This window comes from Petromyzon marinus, chromosome 8 (assembly GCF_048934315.1).
Source record: "Petromyzon marinus isolate PM22_M1 ecotype Great Lakes invasive population chromosome 8, UKy_Petmar_22M1.pri1.0, whole genome shotgun sequence".
Classification (NCBI taxonomy): Eukaryota; Metazoa; Chordata; class Hyperoartia; order Petromyzontiformes; family Petromyzontidae; genus Petromyzon; species Petromyzon marinus.
Window position 1 is genome coordinate 5654024 of NC_133674.1, and position 25327 is coordinate 5679350.

The 25327-nt window shown below is 45.2% G+C and overlaps 1 protein-coding gene across 2 annotated transcripts in view; it reads right to left on the reverse strand.

Annotated features, from left to right (window-relative positions):
• The window catches only part of PALD1 (phosphatase domain containing paladin 1), a 213729-nt gene that overhangs the window by 61116 nt on the left and 127286 nt on the right, over window positions 1-25327 (reverse strand). Inside the window, exon 1 of one of the 2 annotated variants that reach the window (XM_032949506.2) lies at window positions 12822-12951. The exons of the other annotated variant lie outside the window; for it this stretch is intronic. The gene's annotated coding sequence lies outside the window, so the exon portion shown is untranslated. Of the gene's footprint in view, window positions 1-12821; window positions 12952-25327 lie in introns of those variants that run through there. 2 annotated transcript variants of the gene reach the window in all.

The window sequence follows — 25327 nt, forward strand, 5'->3', positions numbered from 1 at the left end:
GTCCTTGTTTATAAGCATATAATCACTGAATGCCAAAACCGGTCCAAAGAAGAATTTGAATTAAACCAATTTTTGCTGGAATTATGCGCTTCCAGAAGGCCTATGCAACTGATGGAATGTGTGATTTTTAATTTGGATGCGGAAAAACACATCTTTGATGGAGGGGGTATTGTCTACTTATTTCATTGAGACTGTTAGTCGGTGGGGCCACACATGAGGAGCAGTTTCGATTTAAAGCTTTCGTGACTGCAATGATTCATCTTCTTTGGTTCTTTCGGTAAAGTCACGTAGAATGAGAATAAAATAATAAATTGATAAAATAAAATAACACAGCGCTGTCCTACTAGACAGTCTCGTCCCTTCACCTGATGAAGGCCGCTTGTGTTGTGGCCGAAACGTCGTGAGAATATTATTGTGTTATTTTATTTTATCAATTTATTATTTTATTCTCATTCTACGTGACTTTACCGAAAGAACCAAAGAAGATGAGGAGCAGTGTTTTGGATGACCCTCTGCGGCATCGGCAATATTACAAAGCCTTTGTGGCCGGCCTGAGGAAGAATGAAGCTGATGGCACTGCAGTCTATTACTCTACAGTGTGTACTTGCTCTTCTCCCATGAGAGACCGTGATGGAGCGATCTTCTCTGACCGCTTAACACCTACACTAGCATCCTTAAACATACCGCATATGGGGCCAAGAGTCACGCACTGCGTAGTGAACCTAGCAACCCGGATTAAATATCTAGCCATGGCTGTGATAGATTACCCACCCCTGCTGGATATCTTTTAAAAAGAGCTTCATTGCTCATCGGATTTCTCCAGGGTTAATAAAGATTGTGATTATGAAGTGATATCTGAATCGGTCCTAAACTTCCCTACTTAACAAAGCCTAACTTTACGACCATAGTGAAGTATGGTCATGGGGAGGTCATCATACAGCAGTGGATGTAAGGGCTGTTATTTATGATTTTGTTCTTGACGAAGTGCGTTTTTTTGGTAAATGTCGCGCATATTTGGTAGCCAAAATCACCACACTGTCTTCAGGAAGAAATATTATTTCCATCCAAATGGGAATAGCAAGGAATGATGGATCTACATTGAACAGCAGTAGGTGAAACTCGCAAACTGTGCATACCACGCTCTTCCCACATTTGAGTTCGCAGTATCATTATCACGCCGCAAAAAAAGCTCATCAAAGTGACGGAGCCAAAAGTGTCTTGCCAGATTTTGACAGGCAGCAAGCCACGTTCACAAAATGGGGTATTGCACGTCAGCAGCCACAGCAGACACCGCTCCTGTGCCAGAGCAGTTCATTATTTGATTATTTGGGTTTATAAATGCATTAGATGCTCTATAAAACGCAGAATATTACAACAGATCAAAGGTATATATTTATCAGGTATGTATACAGAACAATTGAATATTAATGATCGCATTTGTTAAGATCATTAGCGCAGCATTGGCTGTACGCCTCCTTGATAAGGCCAGAGTTTCAACAATCGGGTTGCCACTGCGAACTTGTTGATTTTGGAAATAAACATTACCACTTCAGACCGTGCAGTCATTGTTTGCGATTACTAAAAGTTTTTTTTTAAAACTAAAACCTAATTGTGGGCAACGTCACTGCTCTTTTAGCTTTCACTGATTTTGCTTCTGCACGGCACGTTGCGACGATTCGTTTTATTTATTTTGTCTCTCTTGCGAGAGAGCACGTGGCATTTCAGATGTCGCCGCGCGGTGCATCGTTACACGAATGCCGCTTGCGTTCCACCGCAGTCACGCTGCCATAGAAATCGGTGTGCGCCGTCGTGTGCTGCAGTAAGGAGATTTGCACAGGGGTACTTATAATGAGCCGTCCATCAGCTCATGTATGGCCTCTTAATGAGCATTTGTGAACAACAAAGCATTCGTGGCAGGCGGCACGGATTTTTCTGCAGGCTTACCACATCTCGTCTTGAACTCAACACATTTAGTCAATGACGCTGCCCTGAAGAAGAAGAAGGCTTATTTAATTGGTGTTGCTTCAGAATGATAGAAGAGCAATTTGGCGCTATTGATGAACGTGTGGAGATGTTGTTATTCATGTCTGTGCACCGCCGTCAAACGCAGTATCATGCGATCTCATCTTGAAACCATTAACCCAGCAATCAGCTGGTCTTCTCATTGTCGCATCCTAGGCTGATTTTATCCTTTTTGTGGCACTTGCCACCGATCTCGGCTGTGGGGAAAGGCAAAAAAAACGCGCCCTCTTTGCGACAGGTTCAAAATGTGTAACTGACAATGAGAGTTACGGCAGCATGACGGAATCCACGCAGGATTCTGCGCTCGTACATAATTTAAAGCTTGCACCAAACGCGACAGCAGCCATACAATCACATTTTGACGAATGCCAACGACGCAACGTAGGTAAATCAGAATAAAAATGTAAGTTGCAGATGTGTGGAAACATTTAACAAATTACCAATGGTTAGAGGGTAGCGCCGAAACACACACATTCTCACAGATGATTTACATTGCTCGTTCGAGCTTGTGTTACAAAGGTAAGCTAATCACTAGTGAATACGCTAATTCAATATTGGTTTTAGCATTTTTTAAAGGTGGCTGGGTTGTCTAGAGGCATTACCTGATTGCCAGTAAGTGCAAAGTTCATCAATCGTAGCCACCATCTGGGACTCCCCCCCCCAAGAGCTCAGCTAATGTGCTGAGGGCTCGTTATGAACGACGATAGCAACGTGGCATCATTTGGAGGGTTGAATGGGTACACAATCTGCTTTCCTAAAAAAATTATAAAGTACTTCGATGACACCGTTTCGGAGAAAAAAGAAAATTCCCAGTCTGCTTCACACCGCCGCCTAATTAGAACTCAAAATGCCACAATGCATTTGCCAAAATGTGGCGCATTTCGGACCGTGCCTCTCACACACGGATGAGAAAAAAACTCGCAGGGCGCGCCACTTGGAAAAGACGACTCCCAATTGGCGACACTGAGGCACGGAGTGGCAGCCAAAGGGAGGATCCTAGGAACACGTCTGGGAGGACGTCCACCGTGTAGATGGAGCGGTGAATTCCTGCTCGTGCGCAGGAGCACTGAAGGACCATGAGAGACGGCGATGGTTTGGGGGAGCCCTTCATTCAGCAGTGGAGTGAGAATGACCGGTGACGACGACATATACGATATACAGGGTGCTTAAAAAAGATGTTCACACTTCTGAGAATTCGCAACAAGACCACGAGAAATGTGCTACCTGGAGAAGATTCCAGGCACGCGTTGACAATGATGGAGACTCTTTGACTTTTTGAAGCTATTAACAATAGAATCCGTTCTTTTTTTCCCCATTACAAACCGATCGTCCCACGGCAGTGTTAACATATTTTTGAAGCACCCTGCATTTCAGCCGCCACTGTCAAGCACCGGTGGCTGTGAGTGCTGCTGCGTGGCAAGGCTGGCGTGAAGCTGGTCTGGACCGAGAGAGCAACTGAGGATGGACCTGGTGCCCTGCTCGCGAGAGGATGTCTCTCTCTATTCGCGTAGGGCACCGCCAGCTACTGTAGCCCTGACCTATATAACTCTCAAGAATAATAGAATAACAAAAGTCCTCTCCTGGATAGCTGACACATTTCTCTCTTGAGTAACGCACTAAGACGAAACTCCACGGTGACTGCTCACCGAGCGCTAAACCCGAGTGCTCAGTCACAGCACGCAAGCCTTAGTCCTTACATTCTGCTTTGTTTACACCGTTTATTTCCAGCCCGTACGCGAAAGACTGTCAATATTTTGTGATGCTACGTAAATAAAAGGGCCATTTCTCCATATTTGAACGCATTCGCTATTTGCCTCCCTGTCCAAATTCATCACGGCCAGGGTTTTGCCCTCGCGCAAGCTGTCCGACCAAAATTGGTGCTACCGCGGAACGCAAAAGTAAATAGTTAATGTTGTAGCCTTACTTGTGGAAAGCTTTGTGCTCAAAATAGAAACCCATTGTTACCCATTGCCGCGGCAAGAGAACTGAACAAACAGCCTCGCATCTGTGGGACAGTAACCGCGCCGTGCCTCGGCATGGTGAGGAGGGGGAGGGAGCCTCAATGAAGTGGGGTTGACATCCTTGATTATCGGCACAGTTGCCATGGGTGTACGCTTCCTCGAATCCGGAGCGAGCCTTTCGACTATTTATTAAGCTCCAATGATGCCATGGCGTTTGCACGACGCATCAAGCAAGCCCGGTTAGGTATATACGCTACACCACTATACTAAACCACTATACACTCTAAACTACACTATACACTACACTCTTAACTACACCATTAATCACTACACCACTATACACTACACCACTATACGAAACCACTATACACTCTAAACTACGCTATACACTACACTCTAAACTACACTATACACTACACCACTAATCACTACACCACCATACACTACACTATACACTACACCACTATACTAAACCACTATACACTACACTCTAAACTACACTATACACTACACTCTAAACTATACTATATGCTACACCACTATACACTACACTATACACTACACCACTATACTAAACCACTATACACTACATTCTAAACTACACTATACACTACAGCACTATGCACTGTACTACACCACTATTCACTACACTACCATAAACTAAACTACACCACGAAACACCACACCACTATATTAAACCACTATACACTACACTCTAAACTACACTATGCACTACACCACTATACACACTACACCACTATACACTAAACTACACCACAATACACTACACCACTATATTAAATTGAAAACTCATTTCTTTACAATTGCTTGTTGTTGTGTTTAGTTTGTTCTCCCCCCCCCGCACCTCCGATTAGCACAGCTGGCCACGTACGGTGCGAAAGAAGTTCTACATAAATACGCACATACATGGCCACCCGGTACGAGAAAGTGTTTGCTCACACGGCGCGTTAACTCCCCAGTGAGTTACTCCAACGACTCAATGTCGAGTTTACAAATTGACAGTGAACGCGGCGAGGCAAGGATTCCCGACTTGCGTACCGCTCCTTCCACCGGAGTGCACCGAGCAATTGGCGCTGCCAATTTAAACCTGTACACTTTCTTTATTTGTTTAAGAGGCGTCGAGGTGGTGTGACCGCTATCTTCCTCGCCTGATATTCAGGAGGTCGGGGGTTCGATCCCGAATATTTTGAGTGCGCATGTTATCTCCGTGGTCGCATGCATATTTTATTTTCTCCGTGTCCTCCGGTTTTCCCCTCTACATTTAGAAACATTCGATTAGACTATTTAGATTAGTTTGGTGCTATAAATGTCCAAATGATGGGCCATTTTGTTGAGCTATCATTTGTGGCCAGGTCGCTTCTAAAAAATAAGTTAATACCTGAGTGGGCTTTGCCTGGTCGGATGGGGATGGTTTCATGTTGTATTTGTTTGTGTTTGGGTGATTTGTTTACCTTTCTTGCACTTTGCACTCCTATCGTGTTGTTGTATTGTTTGTTGTTGTAACGTTCTTACCCGCCCCTACTAGACAACTGCGAAAAAATATATTTACCGCTCATCGGATTCCTCCAGTATAAATCAATCTTCTGATGAGTCAGTGGAAGGACGAGATGAGGAACGACACGTGTGTTTGTGTGTGTGCTCTTTTCACGCGACCGAGCCTCTTCATTGGCCGTACACTTTTAAATTCCGCAGCAAAAAAACATCAGCTCCCAGTTTGCTTACATCGGGGTCAAAACCACCCCCCGACCCCCCCCCCCACCGCACCGACAAGCGTGAGAGGGAGACGCGAGAACGCCATACGTCTAACGATTTATCCCGCAAAGTGCGGACGAAAAGTATCAATACAATCACTTTAATTATTTGCGTCCGCATTGACTTCACGCGCGCAAGGCAATGTTGGTTCTCATAAGCATTCCGTCTGTACTGCGCAGGGGGGTTCACTGAAATACGCTGATTTATGTTTATACTCGTCAATATTGTAGACGCGTAATGGCATTTTTAGGAGTCAAGTCAAAATTATTTTGTGCTCAAATGAGCATTGGAAGGGGGTCGAGTCTAACTATAAGACAACCACGGTTGATTTCTTCACAAAGTGGAAGCATTTTTTAACGACCCTGGAAGGATGATGGGCTGAGTCAACAGTTTAATTGTACACACAATCATGTACTACATTTTGTACATTCACTGCCAGATGACGGCCTTTTCCACACTAAGTCAGTTATGAGTGTTATTTAACGAAACATAACCACGTCGGCACCCAGGACTGGTTCGGTATCACTCGTCACTGATGTTGGTCGTGGCCGGGAACCAAACGCAGTTTAAATCTTGACTTAAAGCTTTCGTGACTGCAGTAATTTATATTCTTTGGGTCTTTCGGTAAAGTCACGTAGATAGGTTCAAAGAAAATAACAATAAAAACTACCGACGTTTCGATCGCAACACAAACGGTCGTCGTGTATTGCGATCGAAAATTCGTAGTTTTTTTCTTTGAACCTATCTACGTGACTTTACCGAAAGACCCAAAGAATACAAACGCAGGCTGCCTGGTTCTGAGTGCAAGTGTGCTAACCACTACGCCACGTTTCCTCCTGTTACATACATAACTTTTTTGCTCAATTACGTACCGTGAACATATTGTATGTTTTGTCATGGTCGAAACGCACAATTGAGTATAACGTGTGCAAAATACACCCTTATTGCACGCAGCGGTTGTGTTTGCACACGTGTTACAATCCTGTAATATCTTTAGCAGAAATTTGAGATGGCACTCAGAGGAAATCGAATCGTGTTGCATTAGAACTCCGCACTCGCTCGTGGCCAGATGTGGTGTCAATGTGTGCGCTCCTGGGTCTGATGCAGCGTTCAGCGTGTCCTCGAGATCACGTGCGCGGACACCCCTCGCCCTGGGGTGTTTTTTTGTTGGGATCCTCCCTCTCTTGAATAGGATTGTATCCATTTTAAGTAAGTGTATATGTACATTCATAAATGCACAACTCTTATCGTGTAAGTTATTGCAAGTGATTGCTGCATAACGTACCCTACGACTGCATTTGTTTTAATATAATATGAACAGCGGAACATGAAAATGTTAAATCGCAAGCTGGAAACTCGGTGTAATTTTGTCTTCATGAAAATGACGGAGTTTCAATATAGAAGAGGGCACTCTCAGCTACAAATTACTTTTTATTTAGTTTACCAGGTAAGGCCCACTGAGCTACATCGCTATTTGTCAGAAAGACCTGGCCACAAAACACACCTCAACGAAGTGAATTATCATGTGCAAAATTATAGCAGCTAGATACTCTTGAACACATATTTCTAAACGTGGAGTGAAAAACTAGAGGACCCAGAGAAAAATCCACGTGACCACGGGGAGAACACGCAGGCTCCAAATATATTGCAGGCGTCAGGGTCTGGATCGAACCCACGACCTCCTGCATACCAGGCGAGGTAGTTGACATCTCGCCACCGTGGCACCCCAGCCCAGTACTTCGAGGAGCCACGAGCTCTTTTCGACGTCTCATCCAAAGGGGCGCACCTTCTACTCGTATTTACGACCGAGCGTTTTGTCTCGTGTGTACAGTATTTGATTCCGGATTATCAAAGAGTTTAACTCTAAACAGGCAGCAATGGAAAATATTGCTCATCCAAAAAAATGTGTGCTAAGGTCAGCTAATGAAAGCATTCCATGTGGTCCTCCCCCAGCCACCGTGCGGAGGCAGGTGATTACATTGTAACTATGGGAGGAAATAGATTCATTTCCTCTGCAGGAAAAGGCCATTGGCATTTGCTAACGCTACGCTTTTTGGGAAGTATTAATTTATTAATTATGCTGCTCCTGTTTGCACAGGAGAATTAGAAAGACATCCAGAGCGCGTTACCGTTAAAATCATGCAACTTTGGCGCTACAGAATATTACCCATTAGCTGTATCAAAATCATAATAATAATTCCTGCTATTGTAATGGCACGTTGCAAGTACCGTTCACTTACTCTAAATGCATAACATGTGGCTCATACTGAATAACAACACATCCTAAGTGAAGGAAAGATGCAATGTGTTCCTGTAAATCTGACCTGAATTTGTTACGGTAGATGGGGTAGTTTAAATGCAGAGAGATCTTGTCTGGAAGCAGAGTTCCCACAAAAAAACTTTTTTGAACTTAGGACCCCATCAATGCTGCATTCAACCCACGCTATATCCATGACGGATCCCATGTGGGGAATCACTGATGAACACTAAATCGGATTAAATTCCCTTCTTTGTTGACCTTTACGCTGTTGCAATCTTAAATGTGCATCACAAAGCCACGAGCTCTTTTCGACGCCTCATCCGATGGTGCGCACCTTCGACTGCACGCTGTTATTTAGCGCCGTGCCAAAGCAATGGCAGCGTTATAAATCTCGAGATGAAACTCAAATTCTTGATAACAAAAAAAACGTTCACGGTTCAGTTATGTGTACACTACAATTTACTGTCCCGGTCACAGTATACATCACTCCGAGGTTCTGATTTGCATTTTAATGGAGGACATTGAGAGTTCGATTTGGGTTTTCTCTAAGAAGTCTCATGAAACTCATTTGTATAGACAACACTTATCTATGTTTATCAGGGCTGATATTCAAACCGAACTGATGCAACCCTCAACACTGTCAGCGTGTTTTGAATTTTTATTTGCGTTTTATTGTGTTCTGTTCTGCAAACTGGGTTCGCATAACACACTCGGACGTACACGCGTGCGGAGCATTATTTGCTGAAATATGGCCACCACGCCTCTTCCTGTAGTCATGAACCAGTGCATTGGTCATTGATTAATTCACTTTAATGATCCTTAAAGCCTTTATTGGGGTGGAAGAGTGGTTCAGTGGTTCGCGCTCTGTACTATGGGCCCAGTGGCCCGAGTTCAAATGTCGGTCACCACTATTATCAGTGGGGGAGGGATCTGAACGGTCTTGCATGGTCAGTTTCGCATTGACCAGGTTGGTGAAGTATGGACACACAACCCTCCCCCATGCCCAATACAGCACAGCGAGGCCTTCACACAGCAATATATTGACAACGATCTGTAAAATATCTATGTTTTTAATTATATAAGGCCTATAATGTTTTTAACATTCCACAAGGCCATTCCTCTGCTTGCTCAATTCCCAGAACCGCACCGGGTGGAAATGTTGCCACGTTTGCTAAAATGTGATTTGACCTTCACGCTCAACAAAACTATCTCTGTCTTCCTCGCCTGCAAACACAGGGTGGCTGCGCACACAGTCACTTATAAGAGGATAAAAGAAGACTGGGGGGAGTAGGTGATCTGTCATGGATAAAGTTCATGTTTCTGTCTGCATGGATGCTAATCCTGCATGACTGGACATGTTGCTCGTGGTGGGGAGGAAGCTCTGTGGAGGATGTGCCGGCTGCTTGGCAATCCTGGCAACGTCGCATTCGCTAGGAGATGTTAACTACTTCGCCTGCTACACAGAGGATCGTGGGTTCGATCCCGACTCTTACGCCTGCTGCTGTATATTTGGAGTTTGCGTGTCTCTCTCTCCCCGTGGTCGCATGGATTTTTTTCTCCGTGTCATCCGGTTTTTCCCTCCACATTTAGAACCGACATGGGTTTCGAGTTTTTGCCTTCTATAAATTTCCACGCAATAAGCCACTTCGTTGAGCTATAATTTGTGACATCCAGGTCACTTCTGAAAACGAGCGATAGAGCTCAGTGAGCCGCCTTAAACCTGGTAAAATAAAAAAAAAATTGGTTTGGTTTAAAGTTTAGTTTACATCAGCCGCAAGGCCCCGCGGCAAGGAGCACAGCGCGGGCAGCCGCCCAGCCACTGCCGTGAACTCGCAGTGGACGAACGCGGTGCTCAGTGGCGTGGGGTGGGGGGGCTGGGCCCTCCAGCGCAGGGCCGGCGAGGCTGTCCGATCGTCTGTGCGAGGTTTTGCCTCGCAGCATCTCCCAGTGCAGGCATCACAATCTCGAATCTGACACGCGCGTCAGTTTGGATGTTCTTCTTCGTCTTGCTCGCAAATAATGAGGGCAAATGGCGCGTGGGAATTCGTAAAATAGTATCTCTTCCTTTCAAGCAGACACCAGAACCTTTACTCAAACGTAGCTAGTCGTAGTAGTGTGTCAATATTGCATTCATCCGGCCGGGAGGCTCAGCGGTAGAGTGAGCGACTTGCAATCAGAATATCTCAAGTTCAAACCCTGATCGGTGGATTACTCAGCCCATCATCACTCCGGGGTCGATAAAATTGTTACAGCGTTATCGGAAAGTCAACAGTGGTTGTCCTGTAGAGAGGCTCACCCTCACTATAGAAATGCGGAATTTCCACCTCTGGCTATGGGCTGTAAACAGGAATAGTCCCTCAATGCTAATTTGATTAGGAATTCACTTTGACTTGACTCACAATAGAGAAGTTAAGTTATATCTCCTAATCGAAGGAAACACCAGAGGCTTGCTCAAAGATAATGCCGTGACAAATTAACTACAGAAAATGTTTGTTTTTGTATTTCTTCTTCTTCTTTATCGAGGTCGCACTTTATGAACCGAGGACTGACAAATATGGGTGGGAGTTGTCTGCGCTGTTGACACTCTCCGGGCTTTGCCGTGCGGCCTTGCCCTTTCCTGAACCCGTCTGCAAGTCGGAGTTGGCCTCATAGCCACAGCAGCAGCAGCTGCATCCATCTCCAGCCACTTCACTCAACACTACACAAATTACTGCAATCTACTGAGCCAAACAGCGCACTTAACAGCCCCGCGATTTCATTTCCTTAATGTTGTACCTCCAGTCGATAATGCCTTTTCTGATTCACTCTAATGCTTGCACACTCTAGCCGGCTACCTCAATAACCTTTATGTTCGTGATTGGCAATGTCTATTGCAACAAGTATACACAAAATACATATTTCGCATTATCTTTCACTTCATATCAATGGCATTCTACTTTTCAGCCCATCACTCCGTCGGGATCCACAAAATAATACTTTGCCGGGAAAGAAATATTGATTTTTACGATGCACAGATTCCCCCCCCCCCACATAGGAATGTGGAATTTCCACCACTGGCTCAGGGCTGTAATGAGAAATAATACTGGCGCAGTGCTCAATGGAGCAGGAAATCTATTTGACTGTTCTACTTGCGGCATTCACCTGCAGCAGTTTTGCCGTAATGTATAATTAATACGTGGATGGGAGCAGTGCATTAGAGGATTTAAAGAAAGGAAATAATCAATACAGTCCACGTGTAAAATGGTCACAATAGGGAAAGGTTCAATGCCTAAAAATGTAAAATCTATTTGGTTGAAAGCAAGGTTATATTTTGTAACACAGTACTCAAATACAGATGTATAAGACCATTTCAACCACATTAATGGAGGTGGCTATGCATGTGGCCTATAATCCAGCACTGTGGAGCCAGCGAGGGTTGGTGGATTACCGCACAAATGTTGTGAAACACCCTTCCTGTGGACGTCGAGGTGCCATACTCTGACTGGCCAGGAGAAGGCAGGCGAGCAAGTGGACTTATCTCCATCTGTTTCCATCTGTATGTGGATAGAGTGATGCCCCCTCACACGCTTGGTGTCCAGATGCTCCGGTTTCCTCACACTTGTATAAACACCCATCATGAATTGCCAGATGACATCTTAAAAACCCAATGCAGTATGCCCCCCTGCAAAAAGAGTTCAATGATTATGTTTGGCTGTCCTGGATAAATAAGTAACAAAAACCATGTGAGCGCAGTGATAATCGTGTGACTGGCTACGGCACTGTTCTTCGTTGCAAGGCCCGCGGGCCAATGGCGTCCCCTGGTAGCATTTAGTGTGGCACCTCACGTGCGGCCCCCGACAACACACAAAGAGTGAAAACACCTCATTGAAGGCGGTGTGGCAGCCCTGATGATGTCTTATCGGCGAAAGGGGCCGCCTGTAAAAAGCGGTGAAGAACACTCGGCTACGGCGTGGTGATAAACACGACAACAGGACAGGGAAAATCCAGCATTGTGGAATATAAACGAAGCACTGGCGGTGTCATTACGACGGCGAGTGATTGATTTGGAGGGTCCACGGTTGGTGGATTGCTTTTCTTCACAGTAAATAAACGCTTACAAAATTCATCCACACAAGTAAATATATACAAATGGCTACACGAGAATATAACATGTTCATGGTTATCCGGTTAGCAGCAGTGGAATTGGATACGGAGCACTTAGTCTGGAAAGTTTCATGATTTTCTTTTACGATGCTATTCGTGTGTATGGCAATATGTCCAAGAGCTAAGTGCCAATGTCGAGGTCTGCTAGCCACGAGAGGGCTTCAGGAGAGGTCATGTGGTATTGATATATTCCTCAATTGAAGGTGCACATACTACAACAGTTTACTATATGGTATTTTAATATAAACCACACTTTCTCGAGTCTCCGTCACTGCTGTACCGGAGCTGATCATAACGGATTGAAATGGAATGAGCAATCAGGAGACATGTGCAAACATATATTTTTTTTACACTTTCACGCTCTTAAAAGAGCTTTAATGTTGTTTTATTACTATTATGTTATTTTAATTGCTGAAGAGCAGGTGAGAAGATGGAAACGTGGCTCCGTGTACCCAAGGCATCCACGTCAAAGATATGCCACTCTCTATCCACACGAGTTACACAAATGGATGTCAACGATTTCCATACAACTGTCATATGCAGTTTTTTGGGTACCCATTCAAAACATAATCTTCTGCAAATTCAACACTGTGAGGCCTACCTACATCAACACGGGAATGCTTCGATGCACAGAGGGAGCCCCACAAGCAAACATGGCTTACCCGTCCGGTGATAATTTCACACTGAGCACTCAAAAACTTGTCAGCAATGGCAGGGCGATTGCACTGAAAGGCAAACACAGCATGCGATCCATAGAGAAGAAAGAGTGTGGCTGCGAGAGAGGGAGAGAGGGAATGATTGGAGAGCAGAAGACAGGCACGAGAGAGAGAGAGAGGCAGGGTGGTGCGTCAGTTGATGAGCAAGCAACAGAGAACGCGCGCGCGCGTGCGGCGTGTGTGCTGCATGCAGCAGTAGACCAAGCCACTTGGGCTCACGTGATTTTTGGCAGGAAATGGCTGAAGTTACTTCCAGGATGCATCTGGCTGGGGTGCTGGACATAAAATGGACACATATTGTGGTGGTGGTGGGGCGGGGGGAAACGATCACGGCAAGCCATAAATAATGGAAACCCAAGATGTCGATGTTGTTGTTTGAGACAGCATTGAGACGGCGTGGGATGTGGGGCTTTCCTGTTCAGATGGGATGAGAGACAGGTGCACGAGAGCACACAAGTGATTAAACCGCGCGACTGTCGAGAAATAAATAAGCGCAAGTTAACGTAGAAATGCGTTCTCCACCAGGAGGCAAACATCAAGCATCCTGGATAAGTCAACAGACCACAAACTTTCCATTTCAATTAACAATGGCATAAAGTTTTGAACCGTGCACCATATGCTCTCTGTTTGACGAGTCTCATGTACTGTTGTGTATTCTCAACAAGCTCATTGCATATCAAATTAAAGTTGTATATTTGATACATATGCAAACATTGTTGCTAATCAGTGCGATTCACTGTGTTTTTTTATTTATACATTCACATCACTGGTGTGTGTAAGTCGTGCCCTATAGCTCTCCGCCGTGTTTCTGGATTCTATATCGATCCATGTGCTGAAGAAGCATCCCAGCGAACCGTCGGACATCACACCGAACAAACCCCCTGGTGCAACTTGGAGGCACATCGGAGATGTTTACAATATTTGGACAAAGACAATATCAACTGAAATTGTGTGGGATGCTGTAGCAACCAGTTCTCAAACAAATGGCACCTGGCAGCCATACGCAAATGCCCTCGTTTGTGGACATATCACTGTGCTGCAGCGAACTTTGGATTAATCTGCAGTATATTGCACACTGGAAATACATTCAAAAAAACCTATGCATCAAAGAGCAATTGCAATAAAATATCTTGTTAATCAACGACTACATCTGAATGTGCAAAACTCGCTTTGCACTTATCACCATGCACGTATTGTTCACTAAAAAGTGTAACAATGCATCGCACGGTGAGTATTTTTCAATCATAGGCATACCATTTACAAAGCTCAGCATCTTTATATATCAAATTAATATCTCTCGGAGGGCATGCGACGCGCGTTAACGTCAGCGAAATCTGTCCCAAATGTGAAATCGAAATTTATCGTTACAATATTTCGCGTTGATATATATGCTAAAAAGCACAGATTTATACGGTATTTCGAACTACCCGTGGCCCCAATTTTAAACCAAAAACATTTTTCTGTGTCTATATTCTGAGCAAATGTCATCAACATTGGCAGGAAAATCGCAATTTGCTGTGCGCCATGAGGCTCGCTGTGCAGTAGGTGGGAGTGGGAGGCGTGAGTGGCGCATGCCGTGCCACGCCAAATCACTTGTCCAGAAACTCCTAATATAAAATGTCCACTTTTGAAATAATTGCCATAAAATGTCCATTTCCTTTTAAGACACCCAATCTAGTTATCAAAACCCATTTTTACATGCGATTGTGTTGGTTTCTGCCAGGTTATTGCGGCTGGGAGTGCACATATTGGATATATCTATATAAGAGACAGTCATTGACGAGCTAACGCGCAGCGATGCTAACAGTCCCGGACATTTCATTGCATTACGCCGGGGCATTAGGTGCAGCTGGATTAAAAATAACGATGCCATCAACACCACTTTGAATGTTAAATAAGTAACATGTGTAAACGCGTGCGACACACGCTTCTTTCAAATTGTTTATGTCGTGTAGTCGTGTATATGCACTTTCTCACAGTACTTGGAATCTTTATACTGCGCAATTTTTTCAATCTTTTGAAATAATTGGTGGTATAAAAAGTGACCAAATTTAATAGCCTGCTATTGCCGAATGTGTTGAGATCACTTAGTGTACTCCCAAACAGTTTGGTCATGTGCTAAGAACACAAGCCATTCACTGACATAGTTCTACAAACACACATATGTTTAACTTCTTGCCAGAAATTCAAACTGTAAAGTGCAAACATTGACTGCGATTATTTCAGTAAAAAAATCATGTTAACTTATGAGGTCGAGTATTTCATACCTTAAATGGCCTTAAAATTATAAATTAATATTCACGCATGGGGATTGTAATGGGTACAGCAGCAGTGCAGTGGTTTCACACGGCAATGCAAACCTGTTTGCCCTGAGTTTGATTCCCAAACACGGCTAACATCAGCGACAAGAGATATCTGAACCAGTTCTGCATGCAAAACCATCATGGCAGAGGCCTTCATTCAGCAGTGGATTCACAAAGAGAAGTACATTAATATTTTAAAAAATGTAATACTTCTGCCGATGAACAAAATTATATTTAGTGAAAGTTTTGCATGATTTCCCCTGCAAAACTGCGCAAGTAAAGATGTCCGATTACATAAAAGTATCTGTCATGGCACCTACCCACTGCTTCATAATGTGTGCCAAACTCAATTTGGAAATGTTCAGATTATTCATCATGAATGCAGTGCACAGGCAGGAGAGGAGGGCCCACTCCTCGCTTTCCACATCAGGGCGAGGGTTTGCCCTTTTCCTCTGGTGCTTGCTGCATGTCCGCCAAAAAGCTCACCCCAAATTGGTTCTGATTAGGGCGTACGCACTCCCTGTCCCCATTCATGAGAGTGAGTGGCATCTTTTAAGCAGTGGCATTTTAAAAGATCCAAATGTGTACGTGGGAGAGGGTAAGGGTCACGTGAAGACACGTGGAGAATAGGGGCCAATCAACTGCACGCTTCCTTTTGTTCATAAACTGACATTTTGGATACAAAAAACAACATCAAACGAGCAGCGTTAAATTAATAGACCCACCTGCCACGATTTCTGTCTCTCCCACCAATGAACTCTGAAACGATGTCAGCGAGGGGACATTTGAAGCTCATGTCATCGTTTCTTTAAGAAGTATTGTAAACTGAAATTGTCTCAATCCTTTTAATAGAAAAGCAATGTTTACACAACAAAGGCAAAGATGCTCCGTATAACCTTTTCAAGGTTTATTCTGGCAAGTGCTACTTAGGTATCACCTATAAAGGGCATCGCAGCACACGAGGGGTGGTGTGGCCAAGAAGCAGACTCGGTCGCCTTTGTCTCACCAGTGCTGATGTTTAAAAACTCCACCAGGTACTCATTTAAGGCTGAGTCGACCTAGGGAAAGCCCGGGACCGGTTCAGATATTTGCCACAAATATTTGCCGTGAGCGGGAATTTAATTTAGGTCACCGTATTCTTTCATACCACGACGCTACAGCTCCCCACATACACATACGCACATATACGTTTGTATGTATACTGTAAAAAAAACTTTGTTTGCAATGAATTAGTTGTACACTGGAGCGTTATCATTTAAAATGTATTTATCTATACATTTGAATTTTAACTGATGAACAAAATTAACACATAAAACGATGCTGTTGGGGTTTTTTTAAAACATAAACTACTTCTTTAGTTTCTGCTAAATAATAATCCTGTATAATTTACACTGAGTGCGTTTGAAGATCCGTTCACCAATGGAATACTTCCATTGATTCCCTTGCATCTGGTTGCCATGGCTACGCGAGATATCTTGTGAGGCCATGGGTATCCGAATATCTGAACAGCGTTCAGTTGTGAGTAACATATTTGAGAATATGACACGACTTGTTTCCCTTCAACGTGACTTTACCGAAAGAGCTAAGAATATGACACAACTACCATGGTATTCTGGCCACACTTTCAGAAGTCGTTCAAGCGTTACCATCCCCGCCACCACCACCACCACCACCGTCATCATCCCGATGCGTTCGACTGCCGCTAATTTGACTCCTGTTGCCACGGCTGCGGCCTCCGTTACCAGGGGCAACGGCTTGACATTAAGGTGCTTTTGAGGCAAAGCCAGGAGATGTGAACAGGTGGCGGTGTGTCTGCGTGTATGTCGCAAGGACATTTCACGCGTATATATGAAGAAAAAAAATGTTAAAAGATGTTGACAGAACGGCCTTCACTTGAGGGAGCTCTTTTAGAGTGTCACTCTGAAGGATATGTTGAAGACGTGGGACTGCCCACAATTCCACTTGGCCACCCACTGACTGTGGCCGACCCATTAACACTGCTGGCTGTACAGACGAAGTGGGATTTAAGAAATGCGACACTCGTTTCAACTGCTAGGAGATTCAACCGGCGAACTTTGAGATGCTACCTCCATGCAGTGTGCGAGCCATTACGCCGCAATGGCATGCAAATACATATAGAAACGGCATGGACATGCGTGATTTTTCTTCGGTATTGGAGTTGTTGTTGTACACTGCATTGAGATTGGATCGTTTGCAGCTGCTGCGCACATTGTTAAATAGCGGGACGGTGCGAGATGGAGAAGATACGGGCAGGCCTTCATCCAGCAGGAGATCGATCACGTCTACTACTACTGCTGCTGATGCTGCTGCTGATGATGATACCATGAGGGGAATCTTTGGGCTCCGGCACAATGTTAACTGATGAGGTCACCACCGTTGCGCTGGATTTGGGAATCAGTGAGAGCACATCCTTCACAGGCAACAGTCATGCACCCTTCACAGGCAACCGTCATACACCCTTCACAGGCAACAGTCATACACTCTTCACAGGCAACAGTCATGCACCCTTCACAGGCAACAGTCATGCACCCTTCACAGGCAACAGTCATGCAACCTTCACAGGCAACAGTCATACACCCTTCACAGGCAACAGTCATGCACCCTTCACAGGCAACAGTCATACATCCTTCACAGGCAACAGTCATGCACCCTTCACAGGCAACAGTCATACACCCTTCACAGGCAACAGTCATACACCCTTAACAGGCAGCAGTCATGCACCCTTCACAGGCAACAGTCATGCACCCTTCACAGGCAACAGTCATACACCCTTCACAGGCAACAGTCATGCACCCTTCACAGGCAACAGTCAAGCACCCTTCACAGGCAACAGTCATACACCCTTCACAGGCAACAGTCATACACCCTTCACAGGCAACAGTCATACACCCTTCACAGGCAACAGTCATGCACCCTTCACAGGCAACAGTCATGCACCCTTCACAGGCAACAGTCATGCATCCTTCACAGGCAACAGTGATGCATCCTTCACAGGCAACAGTCATGCACCCTTCACAGGCAACAGTCATGCATCCTTCACAGGCAACAGTCATACACCCTTCACAGGCAACAGTCATTCCCCCTTCACAGGCAACAGTTATGCACCCTTCACAGGCAACAGTCATGCACCCTTCACAGGCAACAGTCATACACCCTTCACAGGCAACAGTCATACACCCTTCACAGGCAACAGCCATACACCCTTCACAGGCAACAGTCATACACCATTCACAGGCAACAGTCATACACCCTTCACAGGCAACAGTCATACACCCTTCACAGGCAACAGTCATACACCCTTCACAGGCAACAGTCATGCACCCTTCACAGACAACAGTCATACACCCTTCACAGGCAACAGTCATACACCCTTCACAGGCAACAGCCATACACCCTTCACAGGCAACAGTCATACACCATTCACAGGCAACAGTCATACACCCTTCACAGGCAACAGTCATACACCCTTCACAGGCAACAGTCATACACCCTTCACAGGCAACAGTCATGCACCCTTCACAGGCAACAGTCATACACCCTTCACAGGCAACAGTCATGCACCCTTCACAGGCAACAGTCATGCACCCTTCACAGGCAACAGTCATGTATGCTTGACAGGCAACAGTCATGCACCCTTCACAGGCAACAGTCATACACCCTTCACAGACAAGTCATGCATCCTTCACAGGCAACAGTCATACACCCTTCACAGGCAACAGTCATGCACCCTTCACAGGCAACAGTCATATACCCTTCACAGGCAACAGTCATGCACCCTTCACAGGCAACAGTCATGCACCCTTCACAGGCAACAGCCATACACCCTTCACAGGCAACAGTCATACACCATTCACAGGCAACAGTCATACACTCTTCACAGGCAACAGCCATACACCCTTCACAGGCAACAGTCATACACCATTCACAGGCAACAGTCATACACTCTTCACAGGCAACAGTCATACACCCTTCACAGGCAACAGTCATACACCCTTCACAGGCAACAGCCATACACCCTTCACAGGCAACAGTCATACACCCTTCACAGGCAACAGTCATGCACCCTTCACAGGCAACAGTCAAGCACCCTTCACAGGCAACAGTCATGCACCCTTCACAGGCAACAGCCATACACCCTTCACAGGCAACAGTCATACACTCTTCACAGGCAACAGTCATGCACCCTTCACAGGCAACAGTCATGCACCCTTCACAGGCAACAGTCATACACCCTTCACAGGCAACAGTCATACACCCTTCACAGGCAACAGTTATGCACCCTTCACAGGCAACAGTCATGCACCCTTCACAGGCAACTGTCATACACCCTTCACAGGCAACAGTCATGTAGCCTTCACAGGCAACAGTCATACACCCTTCACAGGCAACAGTCATGCACCCTTCACAGGCAACAGTCATACACCCTTCACAGGCAACAGTCATGTATGCTTGACAGGCAACAGTCATACACCCTTCACAGGCAACAGTCATACACCCTTCACAGACAAGTCATGCATCCTTCACAGGCAACAGTCATACACCCTTCACAGGCAACAGTCATACACCCTTCACAGGCAACAGTCATGCATCCTTCACAGGCAACAGCCATACACCCTTCACAGGCAACAGTCATACACCCTTCACAGGCAACAGTCATGCACCCTTCACAGGCAACAGTCAAACACCCTTCACAGGCAACAGTCATGCACCCTTCACAGGCAACAGTCAAGCACCCTTCACAGGCAACAGTCATACACCCTTCAAAGGCAACAGTCATACACCCTTCACAGGCAACAGTTATGCACCCTTCACAGGCAACAGTCATGCACCCTTCACAGGCAACAGTCATACACCATTCACAGGCAACAGTCATACACCCTTCACAGGAAACAGTCATACACCCTTCACAGGCAACAGTCATACACCCTTCACAGGAAACAGTCATACACCCTTCACAGGCAACAGTCATGCACCCTTCACAGGCAACAGTCATACACCTTTCACAGGCAACAGTCATGCACCCTTCACAGGCAACAGTCATGTATGCTTGACAGGCAACAGTCATGCACCCTTCACAGGCAACAGTCATACACCCTTCACAGACAAGTCATGCATCCTTCACAGGCAACAGTCATACACCCTTCACAGGCAACAGTCATGCACCCTTCACAGGCAACAGTGATGCATCCTTCACAGGCAACAGTCATGCATCCTTCACAGGCAACAGTCATGCATCCTTCACAGGCAACAGTCATGCACCCTTCACAGGCAACAGTCATGCATCCTTCACAGGCAACAGTCATACACCCGTCACAGGCAACAGTCATACACCCTTCACAGGCAACAGTTATGCACCCTTCACAGGCAACAGTAATGCACCCTTCACAGGCAACAGTCATACACCCTTCACAGGCAACAGTCATGCACCCTTCACAGGCAACAGTCATGTATGCTTGACAGGCAACAGTCATGCACCCTTCACAGGCAACAGTCATACACCCTTCACAGACAAGTCATGCATCCTTCACAGGCAACAGTCATACATCCTTCACAGGCAACAGTCATACACCCTTCACAGGCAACAGTCATGCACCCTTCACAGGCAACAGTCATACACCCTTCACAGGCAACAGTCATGCACCCTTCACAGGCAACAGTCATGCACCCTTCACAGGCAACAGTCATACACCCTTCACAGACAACAGTCATACACCATTCACAGGCAACAGTCATACACCCTTCACAGGAAACAGTCATACACCCTTCACAGGCAACAGTCATGCACCCTTCACAGCCAACAGTCATACACCCTTCACAGGCAACAGTCATACACCCTTCACAGGCAACAGTCATACACCCTTCACAGGCAACAGTCATACACCCTTCACAGGCAACAGTCATACACCCTTCACAGGCAACAGTTATGCACCCTTCACAGGCAACCGTCATGCGCCCTTCACAGGCAACAGTCAAGCACCCTTCACAGGCAACAGTCATGGACCCTTCACAGGCAACAGTCATACACCCTTCACAGGCAACAGTCATGCACCCTTCACAGGCAACAGTCATGCACCCTTCACAGGCAACAGTCAGGCACCCTTCACAGGCAACAGTCATACACCCTTCACAGGCAACAGTCATACACCCTTCACAGGCAACAGCCATACACCATTCACAGGCAACAGTCATACACCCTTCACAGGCAACAGTCATTCACCCTTCACAGGCAACAGTTATGCACCCTTCACAGGCAACAGTCATGCACCCTTCACAGGCAACAGTCATACACCCTTCACAGGCAACAGTCATACACCCTTCACAGGCAACAGCCATACACCCTTCACAGGCAACAGTCATACACCATTCACAGGCAACAGTCATACACCCTTCACAGGCAACAGTCATACACCCTTCACAGGCAACAGTCATACACCCTTCACAGGCAACAGTCATGCACCCTTCACAGGCAACAGTCATACACCCTTCACAGGCAACAGTCATGCACCTTTCACAGGCAACAGTCATGCACCCTTCACAGGCAACAGTCATGTATGCTTGACAGGCAACAGTCATGCACCCTTCACAGGCAACAGTCATACACCCTTCACAGACAAGTCATGCATCCTTCACAGGCAACAGTCATTCACCCTTCACAGGCAACAGTCATGCACCCTTCACAGGCAACAGTCATGCACCCTTCACAGGCAACAGTCATGTATGCTTGACAGGCAACAGTCATGCACCCTTCACAGGCAACAGTCATACACCCTTCACAGACAAGTCATGCATCCTTCACAGGCAACAGTCATTCACCCTTCACAGGCAACAGTCATACACCCTTCACAGGCAACATTCATGCACCCTTCACAGGCAACAGTCATACACCCTTCACAGGCAACAGTCATGCACCCTTCACAGGCAACAGTCAAGCACCCTTCACAGGCAACAGTCATGCACCCTTCACAGGCAACAGCCATACACCCTTCACAGGCAACAGTCATACACCATTCACAGGCAACAGTCATACACCCTTCACAGGCAACAGTCATACACCCTTCACAGACAAGTCATGCATCCTTCACAGGCAACAGTCATTGACCCTTCACAGGCAACAGTCATACACCCTTCACAGGCAACAGTCATGCACCCTTCACAGGCAACAGTCATACACCCTTCACGGCAACAGTCATGCACCCTTCACAGGCAACAGTCAAGCACCCTTCACAGGCAACAGTCATGCACCCTTCACAGGCAACACCCATACACCCTTCACAGGCAACAGTCATACACCCTTCACAGGCAACAGTCATGCACCCTTCACAGGCAACAGCCATACACCCTTCACAGGCAACAGTCATACACCCTTCACAGGCAACAGTCAAGCACCCTTCACAGGCAACAGTCATGCACCCTTCACAGGCAACAGCCATACACCCTTCACAGGCAACAGTCATGCACCCTTCACAGGCAACAGTCATACACCCTTCACAGGCAACAGTCATACACCCTTCACAGGCAACAGTCATGCACCCTTCACAGGCAACAGTCAAGCACCCTTCACAGGCAACAGTCATGCACCCTTCACAGGCAACAGCCATACACCCTTCACAGGCAACAGTCATACACCATTCACAGGCAACAGTCATACACCCTTCACAGGAAACAGTCATACACCCTTCACAGGCAACAGTCATGCACCCTTCACAGGCAATAGTCATGCACCCTTCACAGGCAACAGTCTGCATTGCGATGTGGGTGGTCTAAGTGATGTTAACAGTGATATGCTCTTCATTGGAGGTACATTAAAACTAAACGAAACTATATATATATATTTTTTATTTTACCAGGTAAGGCCTACTGAGCACTTTTTCAGAAGCAGCGACCTGACCACAAATGATTGCTCAACGAATTGACTCATCAAGTGCAAATTTATAGCGGCCAAAATACTCTACACGCATGTTTGTAAATGTGGAGGTCCCGGAGAAAAATGCACGTGACCACGGGGAGAGAGCCACACAGACTCCAAGTATACAGCAGCAAGCGTCAGGGTCGTGATCGAACCCACAACCTCCTGCACACCAGGCGAGGTAGTTAACATCTCATAGCCACCGGGCGCCGACTGTTATGGTCGTTAAATAAACAACTTCATATTCGGAGTTAAAATCTAATTTAAGGGTTTTCAGAGAAACATATGATGCAAAAGGAAAATATATCATTTAAAATTCCACAATTATGTTTGAGCTGAAATTGAGAAATACAAATGCAATAATTTACTATATTTTTGTAAGCTTGTGGTAATTCTAACATTGTATAATTGACATCCGTTTTTGTGTTATTTTTACAATTGAAAGATTACATTTCTCATCGCTAATCTGCCCATGTGGGTACAAAGATTGTCTTCGCTCTCTGATGTATTTCCAGGAGGTTGTACCGCACGTTGTTGTCCGACGTTTCGCTCCACGTGTTATGGGAGCTTCTGAAGCTCGGCAAAACCCGAAATGCACGTTGGAGAGTTATACGGCACAACGGCGAAAACCTCCGTTCAGGAAACGCATATTTTTTTTATGAATGGCATCAGAATGCCGTTCGTTGCCTGTTGTGGCCAGGACAGTCATCATCGTCATCATAATTTCGTATTTGCATTGAAGCGTCGCATGTTGGCGATTTCCAGTAACCGAAGAAATTAACAAATTACGATTCTTTGGACCGCGTAAATTCCGACAGGGTTATTTATATTTATACCGTATGTGCACAGCAGGGGGCAGGACCAGGCCTCTGTTTTCAAGGCCAGGTCAAAACATAAATGAGTAAAAACAGCATATTACTTTTAACGATGAAAAATAGACCAAAAGCTGGTTTGTTCTCCGGTTCACGATGGGTGGTTACTTTATAAAGACCACTGGGATTTTTTTCCGTCTCTCTCTCTATCCTTTTATATCTCACAAATTCAAAAAATTGGTTTATTTGTTGGACATAGAAATTGGCCCAGCTGGGCATGCTCAGACTTTTCTCCCAGCTCGCTGGATTTAATAAAAGGGTAAAAGACATGCATCGTATTTAGGAAGAGATATACAATCGGCATGCTTGTGGTCGAATACATTTCAAGACTCTCCTCCGAGATGAGTCCATTGAATGCCTGTGTCACGACCACAATTGCATACTCTTCACACAGCAATCCTTAGGTTGCCAATATAAATGTCAGTTACCCATTTCACAAATGGGTATTATTAACAAAAGTTCAATTACATTGCAGTGTTTATATATTTTTAAAGACCACTTCATCTTGACTATCCATGTAAATTGTAAATGAAATAATCACTCACATGGTGTGGTGTGAATGGACAACAACAGAATTCTCTATTTTATCAGCAATAACATGATTACAGAACACACGTTGGGATGCTATACACCTGATTTTATAAACGATTTTCAGAAATGTTAGAAAAAATTTCCCCCTGACCACAATGTACTAAGAGGCTATGTTCATGCGGTGAAGAATGTTTGCTAAAAAGCTAAGAATATTGTATACAAAAAAACATATCAGGAATGCCATTCTCTTAATCTGATATTAAATTAACTCCAATATTGGAATGTATATTCATCAGCACTTTTCATTAAAAATGCTATAATTTATAGCATTTGCCTAACCATGGTCTTACGCTGCAATATTTTTGACACGCTATTAAGGCACAGTCAAACATGCAGTCAAAAAATATAGAATTCACGTATTGGTGAATTTTCATTAACTATTTATTCCTTTACAATTGTAATCTGCGCGTGCACTGTGAAAGTGACCTTAATTAATCTCCGGCGTTTGGGCTCCCACAGTGTCAAGCTGAAACATCATTTCTTCACTTCAGTCATTTGCCGAGGTTAATTAGGAAAACAGCCGCAGAAAATCTGATTTCACGGCAACGTGGGATCAAAGGGGCATAACTGATTCGAGTTTTATCACGTCACACCACAGATATGGCCATTCTTTGCAAACATAATTAAGAAGAGGTGAAATTTTCACTGCCTTGCAGCTATCCTGTAAATACAGCGCTCAACCGCACATTCATCAAGTTTATAATTTCAGGATTATTAATTTAAAACATGTGATTACATAAAGGTATTCAAAGAGCTCTA